Source organism: Serinus canaria, chromosome 15, assembly GCF_022539315.1.
Source record: "Serinus canaria isolate serCan28SL12 chromosome 15, serCan2020, whole genome shotgun sequence".
NCBI lineage: Eukaryota > Metazoa > Chordata > Aves > Passeriformes > Fringillidae > Serinus > Serinus canaria.
The window spans coordinates 8,307,864-8,326,192 of record NC_066329.1 but is presented as its reverse complement, the minus strand read 5'-3'; the positions used below and the strand labels follow the sequence as shown (position 1 = coordinate 8,326,192).

General features: G+C 43.2%; 1 protein-coding gene across 1 annotated transcript in view; it reads right to left on the bottom strand.

Moving 5' to 3' along the window:
• GALNT9 (polypeptide N-acetylgalactosaminyltransferase 9) overlaps positions 1–18,329 on the bottom strand; it is a 129,267-nt gene that overhangs the window by 38,508 nt on the left and 72,430 nt on the right. The gene's annotated exons all lie outside the window — the stretch shown is intronic.

The window sequence follows — 18,329 nt, the reverse complement described above, 5'->3', positions numbered from 1 at the left end:
AAAAAGGTCTCTGTGCTCAAAAACTTCCTACTTTTTCTATGCATATCATTCAACTAATATAACATATTCCTCCTATTGAATACATGACTCCCTGTCTGCTTTAACATGACTGTTTCCTTCTTGCACAGCAGAATTTTGGAAATCCAGTCTTGGACCCACAGACCTTTGGACCTGGCACTCAGAAACAAAGAGCCCATCAAAGACCCTCTCTTTTCATCCAGTCACACATCCTGGCATCACAGGGTGACAGCCCAATGCAGAGACAGAAATACCATGAGTGGGATCCAGACTCTTGGCTCAGCCAAGTGCACAATAAAGACACCACATAAGAATTTAAATCAAAAATTGTGGCTGAAAATCCCATGAACAACCCAACTTTCTTATTGTTCTGATATCACCTGAAGGGTGCTTCAAAAGAGAAGAGTGGCAAACTGCACAAGGAAGGGCTGTAGCAGTGTGGGTAAAGTATTTTGCTGCCTGAAAAAAAAAATAAAATTAAATGTTTTAAAGAAAATAGAGCAAGAAAAAGGTCTTGGGAGAAAACTGCCAAAAACTGATGAGAGTTTTGCCTGACTGAATTCAAAATACAGCCCTGCTCAGCCCATCTACTGAAAGACAATGCTACAAAAAAAAAGTGAAATTCTTCAGAAGACAAATCTGATTGACTTGTCAGCAGTTCCTTACTGTTCTGCAGTTCCAATAGCATATGATATGAGAATCAAATATTAATGACTCTGTTTCTCAGGAGTTCTGTGACATAAGGAAGTGTCTCTCATGAACCTGTTGCTCAAAATTATTGGGATTTTTCATCTCGGATGAGCTCTGAAAGCCAGCACCACTAAGTCAGAGGGAAGCAGCTTTTGCAACTCCTTCAAGTCATTCAGCAGAAACAAAGCAGAGGCAGAATTTGCTGATTTGAGTCACTGAAGAGCACAGGCTCTGACACTTGTGCTTTTCTCAAGGTGCATTGGCTCACTCCATCACTCCTGGCAGTGCAGCATCACACGAGGGCATCATTGCACTGTAAACACAGAGAGGAAACCAGCTCCTGCCTCCAACACTCACTGTCCTCTCAGACAAAGGGAGAAAACAGAGGAAACAAAGGCAGGAACTTCCCTAAAAGCTCAGTTTTGATCTAAGCAAAGAGCAGTAGAGATGGTGCACCTATTTAATAACACTTCCCAGTCATTTCTTCCTCCCTCCCTCCCAGTCAGCATCCCTCACTGTTATTCATTTTCAGGGGAGGACCACGATGGTTTGAGCAGCTCCCTGCTGCTTTCTCACAGATTTCTTTGTGGTGTCTTTGTGAAAATCAATGCTACAACACTTCTCAAATGTAACTGTTTGGTTTGAGGCACTCATTTTTTGCAGGCTAACACAGAGAGGACAACTCCCAGCTCCCTGCATTCATCTCCAGCAGCAAAACCCTTCAGCAAGTGCTTGAATTTAACTTTAACCAGGCACTCAGCTCCTGCTGACATTGAGGGGACTTGCACAAGTGCTGCACTGATGGCAAAGCCCCAGAGATGCAGGAAAAGTTTGGGTCTGCCCAAATGTCTGCCCAAAGCTTCTCCAAGCTATTTAATAAAAAATCCACATAAACACAAACCACACTGTGTTCTCCTACCCAGGAAGCCAGGTTAGACAATTTTAAGATAAATGCTTTTTTTTCTATTGTTGTTTTTATATGTGAATCCTGTTATTGCTACATGTGAATCACCAAGCAGGCAAACAGGCTGTGGGTGCTCTGACACACCATTTAAATTTTGGGAGCAGGTTTCCTTGTCAGTCATTGAAATGACATGGTGCTTACACAGATTTTGATACAAAATATTAAAAATCACATAAACACATGTATAATTTCAGGATATGGTGTGTATATCTAGATATATAGATATACACACACTCCTAGCATTCTTCCACAAAATGTTTTTGCTTGAGGGAAAATGCCCCAGTGCGAAGTTCCAGATCATTCCAACTGAACAAACACCTCAGCAAAAGTAACACCACGAGTATGAAATTAGGTTTGAGGTGTGCTGCAGTACTGGAAGCTCCCTGCAGAGAGGATCTGACAGAACTGCAGGCAAAGTGTTACCAGAGAAATTTTCAAGTGAAAATTCACTGGGATTTGGACATCCAGGTCATCAAACATCCTCTGGAAAATGTCACCCTTTTTATTGATTATTTCTCAGATCAGATGCACACCAAGCTTTATAAAGAAACAGAAATGTGACAGCACACGTGCTTGGGGAGGGGGAGAGGAAGGAAAAGGCACTAATCTGCCAGCCAAAACAATATTTAATATCACAATTACTTTATTGCTTCCACTCCACTTGATTTTTTGGGCTAGCAATCAAGTCAGAAGGATTTATATTATCAGAGGACCTGGCCCTCATTTTTCTTCTGAATTGTCTCTATTGGCTGCACATCAAAATAAATATGTCTTGGGCATTTGACAGGGCAAAGAGCCAAGATTGCAGGTTCATGGAATTTATTTTTTGTTTGTGATTTGTTTGTTAGTTTTCTTAAGCTTCTTTTGGAAAGGTTTAGTGGTATTTATCCACTGCAAGCAAGTGGGCAGGGCTTACAAGAGCAGCTTTGTTCAGCAGGCTTTGGTGTCAGGGAGGCTTGCTGCCTTATTTGAGTACCTCTCCTTTGTGTAAGGGATTTGTTATTTGTTTGTTGTCAAGATGCCTCTGGGCATTAGCCCCCACTCCTTATAAAGAGATTATTTTTCTATTATTTTCCATGCTGTTCCCCCTCAGCAGTTTCAGCTGCTGTAACACTTGAGGATGCTCCAACAGGCAGACAGATAATGGAGGGACACTGAAAGAATTCAACATTGTGCCTCCAGATTTTCTTTCCTGACATCATTTTCCTTTGAAGTGGCTTCTCAGTCCCCAGATACTGACTCCTCTTTCCTTGTCCTGCTTGATCTCTACTTTAATAATTTTTTTTTAAGTGCTGCAGCTTTACTTGTGTCCACATGGCCCCACACTGCTATTACCAGAGCCTGCAAAATAGAGAAGGAACAAGAAGCCTACCCCTCCTGGCAAGGCTGACCCTGGAAAATGAAAAGCCTCTTGGCATTTTGATGGAAGTCATAAGGACTTCATTTTCTCCAGAACAGCTAATTTTCTCCTTGAGCCACTTACCTGGGAACTGACCCAGTTTCAGCACCCAGGTCCAATTCCTGTGTGGGATCACACAGCCCTTCACAAAACCCAGGTCTTTAAAATGGGAGGGAGAGGTCACCCTGGACAAGAGGCTTAATTTGGAAATAAAACCCCAAGTCAGCAACATGGGAGATGCCATTAGGGTAATCCCAAGGCAAGAGTAGGGGGAAGAACAGGCAGACAGGGGAAGAATTAATATTACAAGGTCCTATTTCACATCTCAGCAGGCACAAGGTATGAACTTGACAGGTTTGTCCTCTGAGCAGCTGAAGGAACGAATCCCATGCACAGAGCATGAGTTCCAATGGCATAAGGCATTTCCAAGCTGTCAAAAAACCCCCAGCACTAAATTCAAGCTGTTCTGATTCACTGGTACATGACTATAGAAATAGTGAGTCTGGCACCTTTCAGCTTTCTTCAGGATTGCAGCTCTAAAAGGATGATGTCTGGAAAAACATCAACAGCTTTCAGCTTGCTAAGGCAGAAACATTTCACACAAGGCTTTTTAACACATTTGAGAAATAAATAAAATTTAAGTGCTACATGCCTCTGGATCCAGTACAGCTTCCTGGTTTATACCCTGAACTGGCATCTCATTATCAATCTGAAGGGAACCACACTCATCTGTCAGCTGAGAATTGGACAGAACCCCTTTTTCACTTTCATAACCAAGCTTTAGGACATCTCTCAGAAGTCAAAGGAAATGCAGTATCAGCAGGTTTACACAGGGCAGATAAAGAAAAGCCTGGAGGAAGTGGTGGGTAATAACTGCACAAAGGGCTAGCTGAGGTGCATGAGAAAGAAACTTGCTTCACAAAAATCAGACAGCAACACTGCTCAAAAAGAAAGTTATCTTGAGAAGCTGTACTAAACCTGGTGATGAATGTGCTGATAACTCAATACTTAGCTTTGTGTCACCAGTGTAAATCAGAGGCAATTTTTCAAAAGTCTGAATGTTGTTCTTTCTTAGTCCATCTTCAGCTCAGAGTTCTCAGCTCTAATGGCAAGAACAAAATTTATAGTCCAGAACTTTGAGCTGATTCTTGTGCTAGATGGGAGCTTGTCTCCAAGAGGTTAGGCTGGCATATTTCTTACTCTCACAGATGCTTAGAAGTTGTTAAGGAAGCCTGAGACTGACAAAAAGCAGAACAAGATATAGCCTAGGACTTTGGGAAGAGATAAGAATCAAATTTTAAACACTTTCTAATCTTTGCCATGCAAATTCTTCCTTCTGGAAAGGTTCTCTGGTTCTTCACTACCAGACCAATATTTTAGAGTCCTCAGATATTTGTTTTCATATCTATCATATATATTTATTTATGAACAGAAGTCACTGAGGCCAGGGCTCTCCCACCAGCACAACAGAAAATGCACTTCAGGGTTCAGTAGTGCAGGACACAATATAAAACTTTTCCTTTTGATCCAGATACTTTAGGGCTTTTCAACACAAAGACAATTAAGACTGGTTAATTGATAGATATTGAAGTGAATGTCCATAACTAAACAAACATAGTGGGCTACTCTGAAATCTCTGATTGAGGTGGAAGTCTCTTTACATGGCAGATCTGGGTTAGCAGACTAAGGGAACTTTGCACACAGATGTTTCCTTCACACTTGGAATTGATTCACTCTTTCTGAATCAAATCAGCAAGACATTAGCTTCTTTGACATCTCCACTGAAAGGATGTGTCAAATTCTGAAAACACTTTGAAATTTGTCACACACATGTAAGTGAGAGAAGTGATTTAGTCTTCAGTGTTGACATGAATAAGTGGTTTAGTGGCACCCTTTTGAAACACTGCACAGTGAAATGCATTTATGTTGGCTGGAGGAGCAATCTAAAGCAATCTGAAACTGCAGTTGGTAAACACAGAGACAACAGGCAAGAAGGAAAACAACCTCATGAAATGCTTGGAACAAAGGCAGAGAAAAGCCTTTGACACTTTGCCAACCTACTGCACCCCTCTGTACAGCATTTAAAAAAAAATACAATTAAATACAATTACATGACTATGCAAAGATGGCTCAGCCCTGACCAGATGTGCTGACAGCAGCTCACACACCTGAGCAGACCAGCTGGGCTGGGGATTCTGCCCACAGCAGCTGCTCAAAGAGGTGGGTAACATATTACTGAAAACTTCACCTGCAAAGCAAGGTAATGTCAGGCTCTGATTCAGATCTCATCACTGAAGCCAAAGACATGGATCTCTTTAATAGATCCAGTTTTTAATTGGCTCATCAGAACCATCTTCTCCCACTTGCACATACAAGGAAGGATAAGACACTTGTGATAACCAGCTCTGTTCACATGTCTGAATCATTCCATCAGCTTTTTTCCCTTTGTGACAAAAGAACAGTGCAGATGACACAGCACACGCTGAGAAAATCCATCTAATGACTTCATGGATATCTCACACTGGAGAAAGTGGTAGATTGAGCCCAAGGTTTGTATTGCAGCCTGGCACTGATGCTTTAAGCAGCCTTTTCTAACTCACTCACTGCCTTTCTAACCCTCTCTGGAGGGGCTGAGTTACAGCAACAAACGCTGCCACTGTGTGGTCAGTCTGTTTTAGCATTCAGGTAAACACAACGCATTTCTGTTCTTTATTCCCTCCCATCAAAGGGGAAACTGAGAAGCAAGTTGATTCTTCTTGTTCCAGTGATGACCTGGATGCAGGAACAAATTCAGGCTTAACATGTGAATCTCCAATACCAGCACATCCCACTCTGCCTGTGAATGAACAAACCCTAATGATCTGCACACAGAGGCAAAGATGAGAGAAACACAGCTAGATGTAAATAAAGCAGAGAAAAGGACTGAAAAAAAAACCCTGATTCTTTTTTCTTCTGTATCATAGGCATTATTGAAATGCACTTTTCAATAGAGAAAAAACAAATTACAGAATGAATCAATGTTTGAAATCTGTCCCATTTCAGAAGAGAAAAACAAATGCATATTTTAAATTACATTGATAATGTGTTCTTTCTTCTCATCAAATTGATTTGCACAGTATTAAATATCTAATTAAAATGCAACCACTGAATTGTTTCTCTGGAGGACAGGGAAGCAGGCAGGACAGGAGGGCAGAACTGAGGCTCAAAGAGCTACAGCACCACAGCTTCACATCTGGCCTTAATCCCAAGCAGCTTTCAGGGTGTGAATCACTGAGATATTCTGTCCATGCAGGGCACAGCTAACATTTACCCCTCTGGGATAATTTCTCTTCTGGTCCAAGCCCACGAGGCCAAGAGACAGAGTGCAATAAACAAATGTTAATGTGCCTCATTCTTGCCAGTTAATTAATAGTTCTTCTCAGAAACCATTTAGTAAATTATTTGGATGATGCATAGTGCTTTGAAGGCGTTTTGCAGTTACTAATAACACCATTCTCCCTTCCTATTCTACAGCTGGTTTTAGTAATGGAATCTTTTTATGGATGAGGGCTGATCTGCAAGAATATTCACAAAAATAACACCCAGAAATATGTTCCATATAGGTTGCTCTGAATGCCTAACCTCTGAGAGGCACAGCTGTTTCAGGAAGCCATCAGAAGAGACTGACTGCCTTCAGGAACTCAGAGCCTGACCCTCCTGGGTGAGAAGGTGCTTGCTGTGACTTTTGTAAACTTTCCAGAAGACACCAGAGTTCCTAACAAGGAAAAATTCACTTGCTCCATCCCTTATTGAACTCCACCAAGTCTAATGGGCTCTACTGATTCATTTTCACTTAATTGGCTCTAAGATGCTACCTCATTATTAGTTCAGCTGCAGGCACCCACACCATCCTGGAAAGGTAAATTGGACCTAAAACCAGGGAATTACTCCTTTAATTAGGTTGGATTGATCAGAAAGGCTACAAAGATCACCTGCATTAACTACAAATCAGCACATGTAGCCTGCTTGGAGCCAGGGAGTGACAAATGACCACAGAAGCCCTATCTTGTGGCACCCAGCAGTGTGAGAGCAAGCTAGGGGATGTTCCAGTAAGGCCATCCATCCAAGGGGCCACAGACTGCAATCAGGCTTAGCTGAAATTTGTTATTGTAATGAACTGAACCTTCTCAAAGTAGCAGATGCCAGGAGGGAAGGATGTTATATGGATTTCCAATACCAGCCAAACAGCCTCAAATCTTGGAGCCAAAATTCTGTCACTCTGATGCTCTGTGGAGTGTCTTGTTTATGGACTTTTATTACTTACTGGGCTTTGTAAACCACTCATTCCAGAGCTCCCCGTGGTAGCAGCAACTTATCACCACTTGCCATCAGCTGCTGCATATTATGTACATTAGTAAAGTTCCCCACAGAAACAACAGAAGCAGTTTGGTTTATTTTCCCCAGCAAGAAGGAAAATAAAAATCAAGATTTCCACAGAAATAAAGTCCTGAATATATAAAAATTAATAACAAGGCACTAAATGTTTCTGTACCAAATGAGAGAGTGGGCAATGAAAAGCTCTTCGCTGTGTTGGTGCCTGGCTAACCTAATGCACTTTCTGGGAGGGATTTTAAGAATTGCCTCGTGCTCCTGTGTGTCCTTTTCCAATGACATCAGTGTCACAGCTGCTCAGGTGATCTTCAGGATTCTCCCTTTTTAGCACCCAACCTCTGCCATCAGACAGCTCTCAGTAAGAGCTGAAACACACAGTGGGGCAGGCAGAAGACACTGCTGCTGGGATGGTGCCAAAATGTATTTTAGGAAGATTCCTGTTGCTTTATTAATTTCAAGTTCCATTGAAAACCAGTCCTTAGTTACAATACAGATACCCCTGCTTGCAAAAGCTCATAAAGCAATCTTGGTTGCTTGCAAAACATCTGTACTCTGTGTGCTGTTATGGCTATAAATCTGTATTATGCTCCTCTGCACACCAGTATTTATCTTTGTTGTTTAGTGCACCCCTGCACACTGGAGAATTCATTAGGAAAACGACAGAGTCATGCAGTGTGGCCATAAATTAGTGTGCTGCTGCCTGAAGAAATGCTATTGATTTTGCATGGTACTCCTGGATTTGCATGTTTGCAGTCAGCTTAAGCATAATACCATCATGTGTATCAAAAAATACCCTCCAGAGTTGAGTCTGCAGCCCAGCTAAAGGTACATTCTGGCAGAATGTGAAGCCTTCACAGAGTGCTAGTGAGGAAAGAGGCCCCAAACACAATCAACTCTTAGATTTAACCAAGCATGGGAAAAAAAAAAAAGAAAGGGAATAAAAAGGACACTGCTACACCCAGGGCAAAGAAGGAAGTCCCTGCAGGACTGCTGGAAAAGCATCAACACCAGGAGATAGAAGGCAGGAAATTCCAAGGAGGAACATCTGCTTGCAAGCCTTGGTTTGTGCTCTCCATGTGCTGCAGCTGCCTTGGCATTTCCAGCTGGGACAGGGACACCCCTGTGTCCTGTTGTCACTTGGCTACAAAAGCTGTGAGTTGGCTTTGAGTCTTTGGCAATCAATTATTGCAGGAGAGCCAACTGATCACAGATCATGATTAGCCAGATAATTTGCTTCATATTTCCATTAAGGAGCCCAACAGGCATGATTAATTGCTGCAGGGGGTAGAATTTCAGCATGGCTAGTGGGGAACTTGCTCTGTAATATTGTGAATCCCATTACTGTTAATGGAAATTTAACAGCCAAATCCCCTGTGGATCACTTAGTAAAAATTACCCCTTAAGGTTAAAGGGGATTTCATTAATAGTATTCCAGGGTGCTCTGATTTAAAAGTACTGTGAGTCTTTAGTGTCACACAGAAATATGCATCCCACTGTTTTCTGCATATCCCTTGTTATTATATCTATCACTTTACCCTTCTCAAATGGAATTTCAAAACACAGCTCAGCTTATTGAAATGTAAGGCACATTAAGGGTAAATTTTCTAAAAGTTATTCAAGGAGATTTATCTGCTAAATTCCTATTAATATTAATGGAATTGCCTAGACACTACTCTGAAAATGAACCCCACCAACAATTTATCAGTTCCCTTAGCTCTTGATGCCTACATACAGCAGAAGGTGTGCCACCTTCCAGCCCAGATTTGGGCTGGAAATGTGGATACCACGTTGTCACAGCTGATGACATCTAATGCTTCATCTGGCACTGCCCTGAGATGTAGACAGCCTTATAAATGATTGTCTGGAGCCAACACATGGGTGTCACTTCAACCTAGCAAAAGGATATGCAGAAAAGTGTTCAGTTGTCACTCTGGAATGCCTTCCTGGCTGTCAGTCACTGAGGAACACCAGTGACAGAGTGCTCCTAGTGTTGGGCAGTCAAGTTGATGGAGAGTTAAGTTCCCCTGAAACACAAGGCTGATGTTCCCCAGGGGCCAAAGCCCATTAAGACAGACACCCAGAGGAGTCACCTCCTAAATAGACATGAAACAAAAGCATAACTGCAGACACTAGACAGTGTGCCTCAGACTGATGGCAGCCATCCTTTAGACTGGATTTGGCCATTTGAATGCCAGCAGCATTGCAGTAGGTGCATGGGCTCACTCACTGAACCTCCACCCTGACCATTCAGTGAAAACACAGCCTTGAGTGCAGGCAGCTGCCTGTGACCTTCTGTTTGATACCAAATCAAATAGATGTTCAAATCCTGTGGCATTGAACATCCACTGGAACTCCCCCCAGTAACATTTTACTGGTGCAAACCAAGAGAAATCCACAGGTGATTGCTTAAAAAATAAATGAATAAATAAGTACTTTGATGTTTTGGTTCAAAGTGAGAGAAAAGACTGACTGGATCAAAATTCATAAGCTGGCACAGTTAGTGTCAGCCACAGCTTGATGCCACCACAGCCAAGTTATTGGCAAAACCCTGGACTAGTTTGGGAATACTCATGCACATGAGCTGAAACATCCAAATTAATCAACCAAAACAACCTGTCTATGATATCAAGCAGTTATTAGCATTAAAACCACCCCTAAAACAATTTGGCTGCCCTGGCTATGAAGAGGGATTCCCCCAGCCCACATTTCCAGGATTTAATGACACAAGGCACTGTAAGGATTTAAAATTTGTTTTCTGTTCCACTTCTACACCCCATGCTTGTTTTTGCACTAAAACTGTGTCCATATTATGCAATCTGCTCCTTGTGCAGTGTGGGGCCTCAAGGTCTGTTTTCATCAAGTGGGAGGAAGGCAGCATTGGATTCTCATTAGCATGAGATAATTCCAAGCTACTTTGTCCAACTACCTGAGGGGAACGAGGGGATGAAAAGAAAGAAGGCAGCATTAGAAAACAAGCAGCCACACAGAGAAAGAGAGACCAAAGGAGCAGAAGAGACACTCAGGCAGGAGATAACAGAGGTATAATAAGGGATACAGCAGACAAACCTCAGAACAGGATTCATTCTTGAGACCTTGAGGGTTTCAGAGAATTCTCCCTGTGCATATGAGTCAGGTGCATTAATCAGATTCTATTTACTCATTAATCAGATTCTATTTACATTCACCTCTGTGTTCATTTCCTGAGGTCACTATTTCAAATTTTACATTCAAACAGAACAAGCATAACACCTCTACAAGTCTTTACCCCACTATCTTCCTACAGCCAGAGGGGATGTCCAAAGAAAGCTCTATGATCCACAAAGGCCAATTTCCCTACAGAACATAAGCCTCTCCTGCTTCTCCTCTGCTTTAATTTCTGTCCAAACTACAACATTTCCTTTACATTCTCACTTCATGTCACAGACAGGACACCTGCTTAGTTGTTCTCACAATTAAAAAGGCAGCTATATTTTTCTACCACAAGTAATAGGTTCTCCCCTTCTCATCTCGTTAGGCTTCTCCTATTAGGCAAGAAACTCCTCAAACCTCCAATGCTTCTCTTACTTTGAACATCCATTGTGAAAGACATTTATGAGTTTTCCTGGGAGTTGCTAAGGTGCTTAAGAGGTCTGGTGTCCACAGCAGCACTGAGCTCATAAGTCACTGGCACAGCCAGAGGAGAATGTGGAGCATTAAGGCCTGGTGGAGCTGAGCCAGGAGAGGCAGAGGGAGGGAGAGGAGAGTGATGAAATAGAAGGAGATACATTGGCAGGAGCAGGAGACAGAAGGTGGAGAAAAAGTCTAAAGACTTGCCAGAAAGAAAAGATTTAAGACTGGGAAAAAAGCTGAACCAAGGTGGGAAAGTGGTGTGAATTTTCAACACAGCCCTTGGACAGCTCAGGATGATTTGGTCCTGGCCATTTGTCTCACACACTCCAGTGCCTCATCTCCACCATCCCCACAAAACACTTCCTTTGCTGCCAGTTCCATGTGCAAAATGCAAAAGATTTCCAAACCTCCGAGGCTGCCTTAGAGAGGATTTAATGAGTGCTGCTTGCATACCCCACCTGCCTGCCAGGGCTGAGAGCTGAGCAAAGTCAAACATGTCCCTACCTCCCTCTGCATCTCATTTCCATGGTTGCCAAGCTGGTGCCCGTCACACAACCAGCCTGGTTACATCTACACCTTCCTGAGCCCTCCTTTGGTTCTGTGTGTTGAATCATTGCCAGGCAGAACTGACAGCAGATCCGTGCTCAGCCCAGAGACTGTAGTGAAAGCACCTAGGGATAAACAGGGATGTGGCTGACAGACAGCCCTCCACGTCTAGATTGTAGAAAAAAATGCCAGTGCCCCACGAGGTGTGCAGAATGACAAAACTTTGTGTAAAGATCTAAGAAAGCCATCTTAATAAGTGTGAGAATTTGCTATATTTTCATGTAGAAACTGCCTTTGACATCTGACATGACAGGAAATGTTGCTCCAGTAAGATGGACAAGAGGGCTATGCCTAATTAAAACAGGCAGAGGGAATGGAAAGGGAGAGAAAGTAAGTTATAGCACACTGACACATCACTGCATCTTCCTGAAGAGATACTGAATAGGGATTAATGAGGAAAGAGAAAAATGAACCACATTTCCCTCAGCAATTATTTTTGCTGTGCTTCCAGCTGGAGACAGCCACGAGTAACCTGTACAAATGAGAGCACCTACAATGCTACAGGGCACACAGTGACACAGCCTGGGCCTGAATGCAGCTTTCCAAAATCCCTTCCCACTTCTGCTGCAGCTCAGGGAACGCCTCAGCACAACTCCAGAAGCAAAACACATTGACCCTCAAGTTCAAAAATGGCCTAGGGAGGAGATGGGAAGGAGGAGGGAAAGTATTCAAAAATGGCCTAGGGAGGAGATGGGAAGGAGGAGGCAAAGTAAAGGAGGAAAGGGAATGGACTGAATCATTCTGGTTCTGGCTTAACACTGAGGGCTTGGCTCCATGATCCATTCTCCACAACTCCATCCCCTGCAGGGGTGGCCAGGTGCATTTCAAGCAGCTGGCACTACCAGAGATAGTTCCCAAACTGACTTTACCAAAACTCCACCTCTCCTCTCAGCAGGTTCTTGGCAAAGCTTGGTTTGACACAGAATCAGAGCCAGGTCCCAGCCTGCTGCCCTGCCCCCAGACCAGAAAAATAACAGATATTATGAGTGGAAACAGGGAAGCACTTTTGTAGGAGTGCAAAAAACATCCTTAATAATCTCTGCAGCCTTTTTGACTGAAGATTGTTCGACTCTTATGAGCAAATCCCTCCACATTTCATTTGGCATGTGTTCAAGAAGCCCCAGTTCTAGCAATTCTAATGCTTCTCTCTCTTATCTGTTTACTTCAACAGCATTTTTTTCTGCAGGTCCTAAGTCTGGCACAATACTTCCCTGGCCCTCAAAATATAATCTTCATTCTCCTCCCAATCGCTTTGTAAACATTTATTTTTTTCCCTCTAATACCAGTAATCAGAAAAGCACACATTTTGAGGCTTGGAGACACCTGCCTGCATTGGCTAATCTTCCCAGAGCTCCTCTATGATTCTCAAAATCCTTCTTGCTAGGCAATTTGCTTCTTCCCACTCAGCAGCACGGCTGACCCTTCTTTCTGTCATGCACCCATTTTCTGTTCTCAACACCATCCTCAGCCCTGTGTGTGCAGGACATCATCCATCGGGTGAAGATCTTGCAATCCAGATAATCACCTTATTTTTATATTAAAAAAGGCATTTCTATACAAGTAAAAATCCCTTTTAGTAACTCCTTCTATTCTAGCACCACACATGTATTGAAGTTCATCAGAGCACCCAAACATTTTGGCACATAAACAACAGATTTGTAATAGTCTCTTTTAGATGACACTTATGTTATTGATTATGTGTATTAAAGGGACAATTTATGGACAAAACTGGTGGCTGTGTATTTATAGTTAAGACAATGGAGCTATGCAGAACATTAAAAAATGAAAATTTAAAATCTACTGAATTTAGACTATGCTCTGCTTTCCTTTTGTAAAATTGATTTAGGCAAACCCAGAGTTTCTCTCTTTAATTCTCTTGCTACAAAATATAGCACATCCATACCTTTCTGCTTTTGGAGAGAAAAATGCTTCTGCATTTGAAATTGTGCATTTCAGATTAACTGTACTGTGAAGTTCAGTGTCTCAGCATAAACCCAAGTATTTCACAGAAGCCCTTGTGAGGAAGAATGGCCCAAAATGAGCACTAGTCCATGATCTCTACTTACATATAAATATGTATACATAGACTTATGTACACAAACACACAGATGAGTTATCAAGATGGGGAGACAGAATGTGTGCATGGTGCTGCAGAAAGAAGACATGCTTAATTAAAGGATATCAGTAAAAGAACAAACTGAAATGTCTGTGACAAAGTCTGGCTTTGTGATATGTCATGTTGGAGAGGAATACAATATTTGATTGCTGATTTAAGAAAACTGAAAGTTTTTGGGTGGAGATATAGGAAATAGGACCAAAAAAACCCCACCCTATCCTCAAATTCTTTTCACATGCTCATTTACCAATCAACAAAAGAGGAAAACCTCTTATTAAAAATAAAATTCACTAGTGATTGGCATTGCTAATATTTATGCATAAGAGGGAAATGAAGCATCCCAGCTACATCTCACAGGAAATCCTAGAGAAAGAAAGCATGTACTCTGTGTCATGTGAATTTCTCTAAATATCAGCACTGGTTCCCAAGCAAAAAGACCCTGCAAAGCCAAGATCTGGCATGCAGAAGTCAGTTGTGGCTCGACAGTGTTCAGCACAGAATGGCAACACACCAAGAGACACTTCCAACGTCTTCCACTCCTGTTTTGCTGTAGTTGGAGACCTGCCTGCTATTTGAGACCCAGAAGACCTGAGCCCAGGCCAGTTTTACAGCCCTGCAAGGGTGGGGAGGGCAGTGGGTGGGACAGGCTCCAGAGCTCTCTCACTTCACAGGGCACAGCAACCCAAACTCCTTCTGACAGAGGAAATCAATACCACAGCCGGAGACGTGCCCCGGCTTGGCACAGAATCTCAAATGAACAAAAGGCCTCCTCCTGCCTGAAGATCACCCCTGAGCACAGTATCAAAGCTCACCTCATTTAATGCAAGCATCTGCAGAGGGTATTTTCCCCTCCAGGCCTTCCACGTCCTTCTCTAACATTTACTGCTGGAGATCAGTAGTCTATACAATTTATCGCACCTGTCAAGGCTAATTTATTCATGCGATCTGGCACTAATCAAAAAGACTGAGATCGATGTGCCAGCAAACCCTGACATTTATTCATATTTTAAAGTCCTGTTTGACCTTGAACTGCAGCTCACTGGAGCTGAACTGTCAGCATGTCTCTGAGGCTCGGGGGCTCTGGCAGATCGGCGCCTCTCGGCTGCAGGGGCGATGTCAGGGCAGCAGAGCCTGGGCCAGCAGCAGGGCAGGCTGAGCCACAGACAGAGAACACAGCACCACTCACAGCTCAGTGCTCACACACCCACCAGCCAGCCCAGCACATGCACCAGTGCAGCTGATGCCTTAAGATTTTAGATTTTGTATTTTTTGAGTCCTATATTGTGTCAGTGCCCAGCTCCAAACTCCATGGAAGGCGTAGCTCACTGTCTTCACATTTTAGTTAGGCAAAACAATCCCTCTGTGATCCAAGGACACCTCACAGCCTCAGGCCCTGAAAAGCATGGACAAAAGTGAATTGGGGAAGGAGCAAACTGGGGGAATGAATATGACTTCATTACCTGAAGCTGTAATTGGAGGATTAATGCCTGATATGCAAACAGACCACACTTATATCTGTGTGAAAAACTTGTGACCATTGTCCATCTTGTGTAGCCTCTGCAAGGCTTTTGGCTGCCCAGAGTGTATCTATTGCAGGCATTTGATAAAAACCCACTTTTTCCTCCTAACTCTGTCCAGCCCCTGTTCTAGGCAGCCATTCCAAGGCATCACTGCATTCCTGCAGTACAAGGGTTCAGGAGCCAATGGATTTCTTGATGAGGGATAAGAAGGGTGAGGGAAGGGAGTGGAGCAGGAATAGGAAGTGTGTGTGTGTGCACAGGCAGGATACTCCACGCTGTCCTCAGCTGCCAGGCTGGCCCCAAAGGCTGTTCTTGGCAAGTGGAGGGGAGGCAGAGACAGAAAATGCCACCAGCTCTCCTCCCTGGGGGATCAGGGACACTGGTGGTGAGCTGGCCACAGAAGATATCTCAGAAACTCTGCAAGCCACCAGGAACCTGCCAGCACAACGTGGCAACTCCAGCTGGAAGCAGGAATAGGAAAAGCAGATCTCAAGAGGATTTTTGAGTGTGTTTTGCACTCCTACTCACACCCAGAGCTTAGGACTCACTCATTCCTTCTGAAATCCATCACCCTTGTCCTTTCCTCACTCAACCAGGCCCCAAAGGAACACAGGAATTCCGAGTGCAGTTCTTATAATGTATGCAGGTGCTGTAACCTCCAGGAATCATTTCAGGCTTTGAATTCAGACCAATTTAGTAGAGAAATACAATAAAGTTTGTTTTAAATAGTTTCAGCCTGGCTCTGCCATCAGATGACTCTCAGACATCCCATGGGGACATCTTTGGAGCCTTCTGCCTCAGTTTCCCCTTGGATAAATGAAACCACACTCATTTACCTGCTTCCTCAGGGCATGCCAGGAATTACAGACAAGACCTGCTCTGAGGCTATTGAATCTTTTGCTTTTCTTCTGATAGGAAGGTATTTGTGCAAATGACATTCTCTCAGAGACACAGAGGAAATCTGTGGCATTTTAGGTAGAAATATGCAGCTACAGTTTTACTAAAACACATGAATAAATTATTTTATCACAGTCAAAACACTTGACTATGTGATATGCAGTTGCACCCAAAACAGATTTTGCAAATGGATTTTGTTGCTTCTCTGGGTTCTCCTTGGCTGCATTTCTCATGCTATAAATTCTGTATGTCATATTAAATATGATTTTTCAGTGAGATCTGCTTTTTCTAAGCCTAGAGTACAAATAGAAATGACAGTTATGTCACTTTGTGTTTGTTTTCCCTCTCTTTTAAATAGCTAACACCTTTCCATTATGTTGAAAGAAAGCAACCAATGGAAAGCAATTGGCATTTTGACCAATGCCTTTGTGCACGTTAAATATATGTCTAACACTGCCATGAAATCTAATCTGATATTCATGGAAGAGAAACAATGACATGTGAGGATGCAGAGGGAATTTATGTATGTGAATCCAGACTGGGCTGCAGTATGCCAGCAGTGAAATTACACACAGAGCTGGGTTACAACAAACATGCTAATAAAACATTTCAGCCAACCTGTTTCCCCATTTTTCCCGTGTAGAAAACAAAATTGAAGAGCATCGTGAAATGCTGTGGCTTTAAGTATTTTAATGAAGTTTTTTTTCCTGTCTGTGCCTGGCCAGATAAGGATCTGGTTCCTCTCAGAGGAGCTGCCAGGTCTCACTCCTCTGGGAGCTCTTTGGAGGAGAAGCACCAACTCACCTCTCACTGCTGGCTAATCTGCTGCTGCCTTCTGCACAAAATGCTCTTTTCCAAGCACAGTGTTAAGCTGCCTTTTTTTCATGTGTTACACACAATGCAGATAATGATAAATTTGGCACCAAGGAGTGGACCTTTATACAACAACACAGCTACATGAATTAATCCTTCCCTGCTCCTCAGCTCAGAGGTACCTGTCACACAGGTCAGCCCAACATGCTCTGCCTTATTCAGGTGAACACTAGTGCAAAGATAATTATTAGTCAGTTAGAGATTCCTTTAGCAGGCCAAAAATGGTACAGGGAGAAAATGTCACATCACCTTGCAAAGCCTCCCAGGCAGAATTAAAACAGAGCCAAGCAAACCTTGGCCCCACAACTCTTAACCCTCCAAGCCTACAACTCTCAAAGATCAGCTCCCATGCCAAAAACACTTCCACTTGCCAGTGGTGATGACTTCTCTGTTTAACATCATAAATAATGGTGACCTGAACACTCCTGCAGGGGTAACACCCAGCAGTGCATTTAAATAGCTACAGCCCACCTCCAGACCTGCACTCAGCCTGGAGGAGCTCAGCCCTAAGGCTGCAAAGCCCTTTCCCAGTGAGCTCACTGGCCCTGGTCCCTGCCAAGGGGAGCAGCCTGGGCTGTGACCCACACAGCCACCGTGCTCCTCCAGAACTTACCAGGCTGCTGGGCTGGGGATGAGCACACAGGACACTGCTCCAAGCCAAATCTTGGCTCCAACTGCAGAAATCTGGGCTGAAAGGACTCCTCCCATCTTGAGAGCTCTTTATATTTCCTAGAGATTCCTGATTAAACCTCTCATCCCCCGAAAAACACGAGAACCAGCTGGGGAGCTACTCAAAAAGTCAATTAGGAAAGGGGCATCCCTCTCTCTGGGAACAGCTGGTATCCTGGATCACTTTCACATCCTGCTTTCCTTTTGAGTGGAAAAAGGATGCTTTCCACAGAACTGGTTTTTCATTTTTTTTTTAAGGATTCTGAGAGAGACTCAAAACGGTTCCAGAAAAACTCAAAGAAATCTTTTGCCAGGTGTGCTGGGACCAAGCTGAAGACTGATAGTTGGGCACCTCTGGGTACAAACCAGCCCAAGCCAAGCTTTCAGTAATCAGCATCACAATTTAGAGTTCCACAGACCTTTTGGAGCTCTGGACGAGCTGTTATTTTGCAACACAAAATATGTTGTATCAGAAAGTTTCTGAGCAGCTGTAGCTCATCTCTAGTGTTTGGTTCAGACTCATCATTAGGCAAGTGAAACCTATTTCAATCTCAATTAACACTCTCCTCTTCATTTTCTCCCCCCCTCCCTCTCATC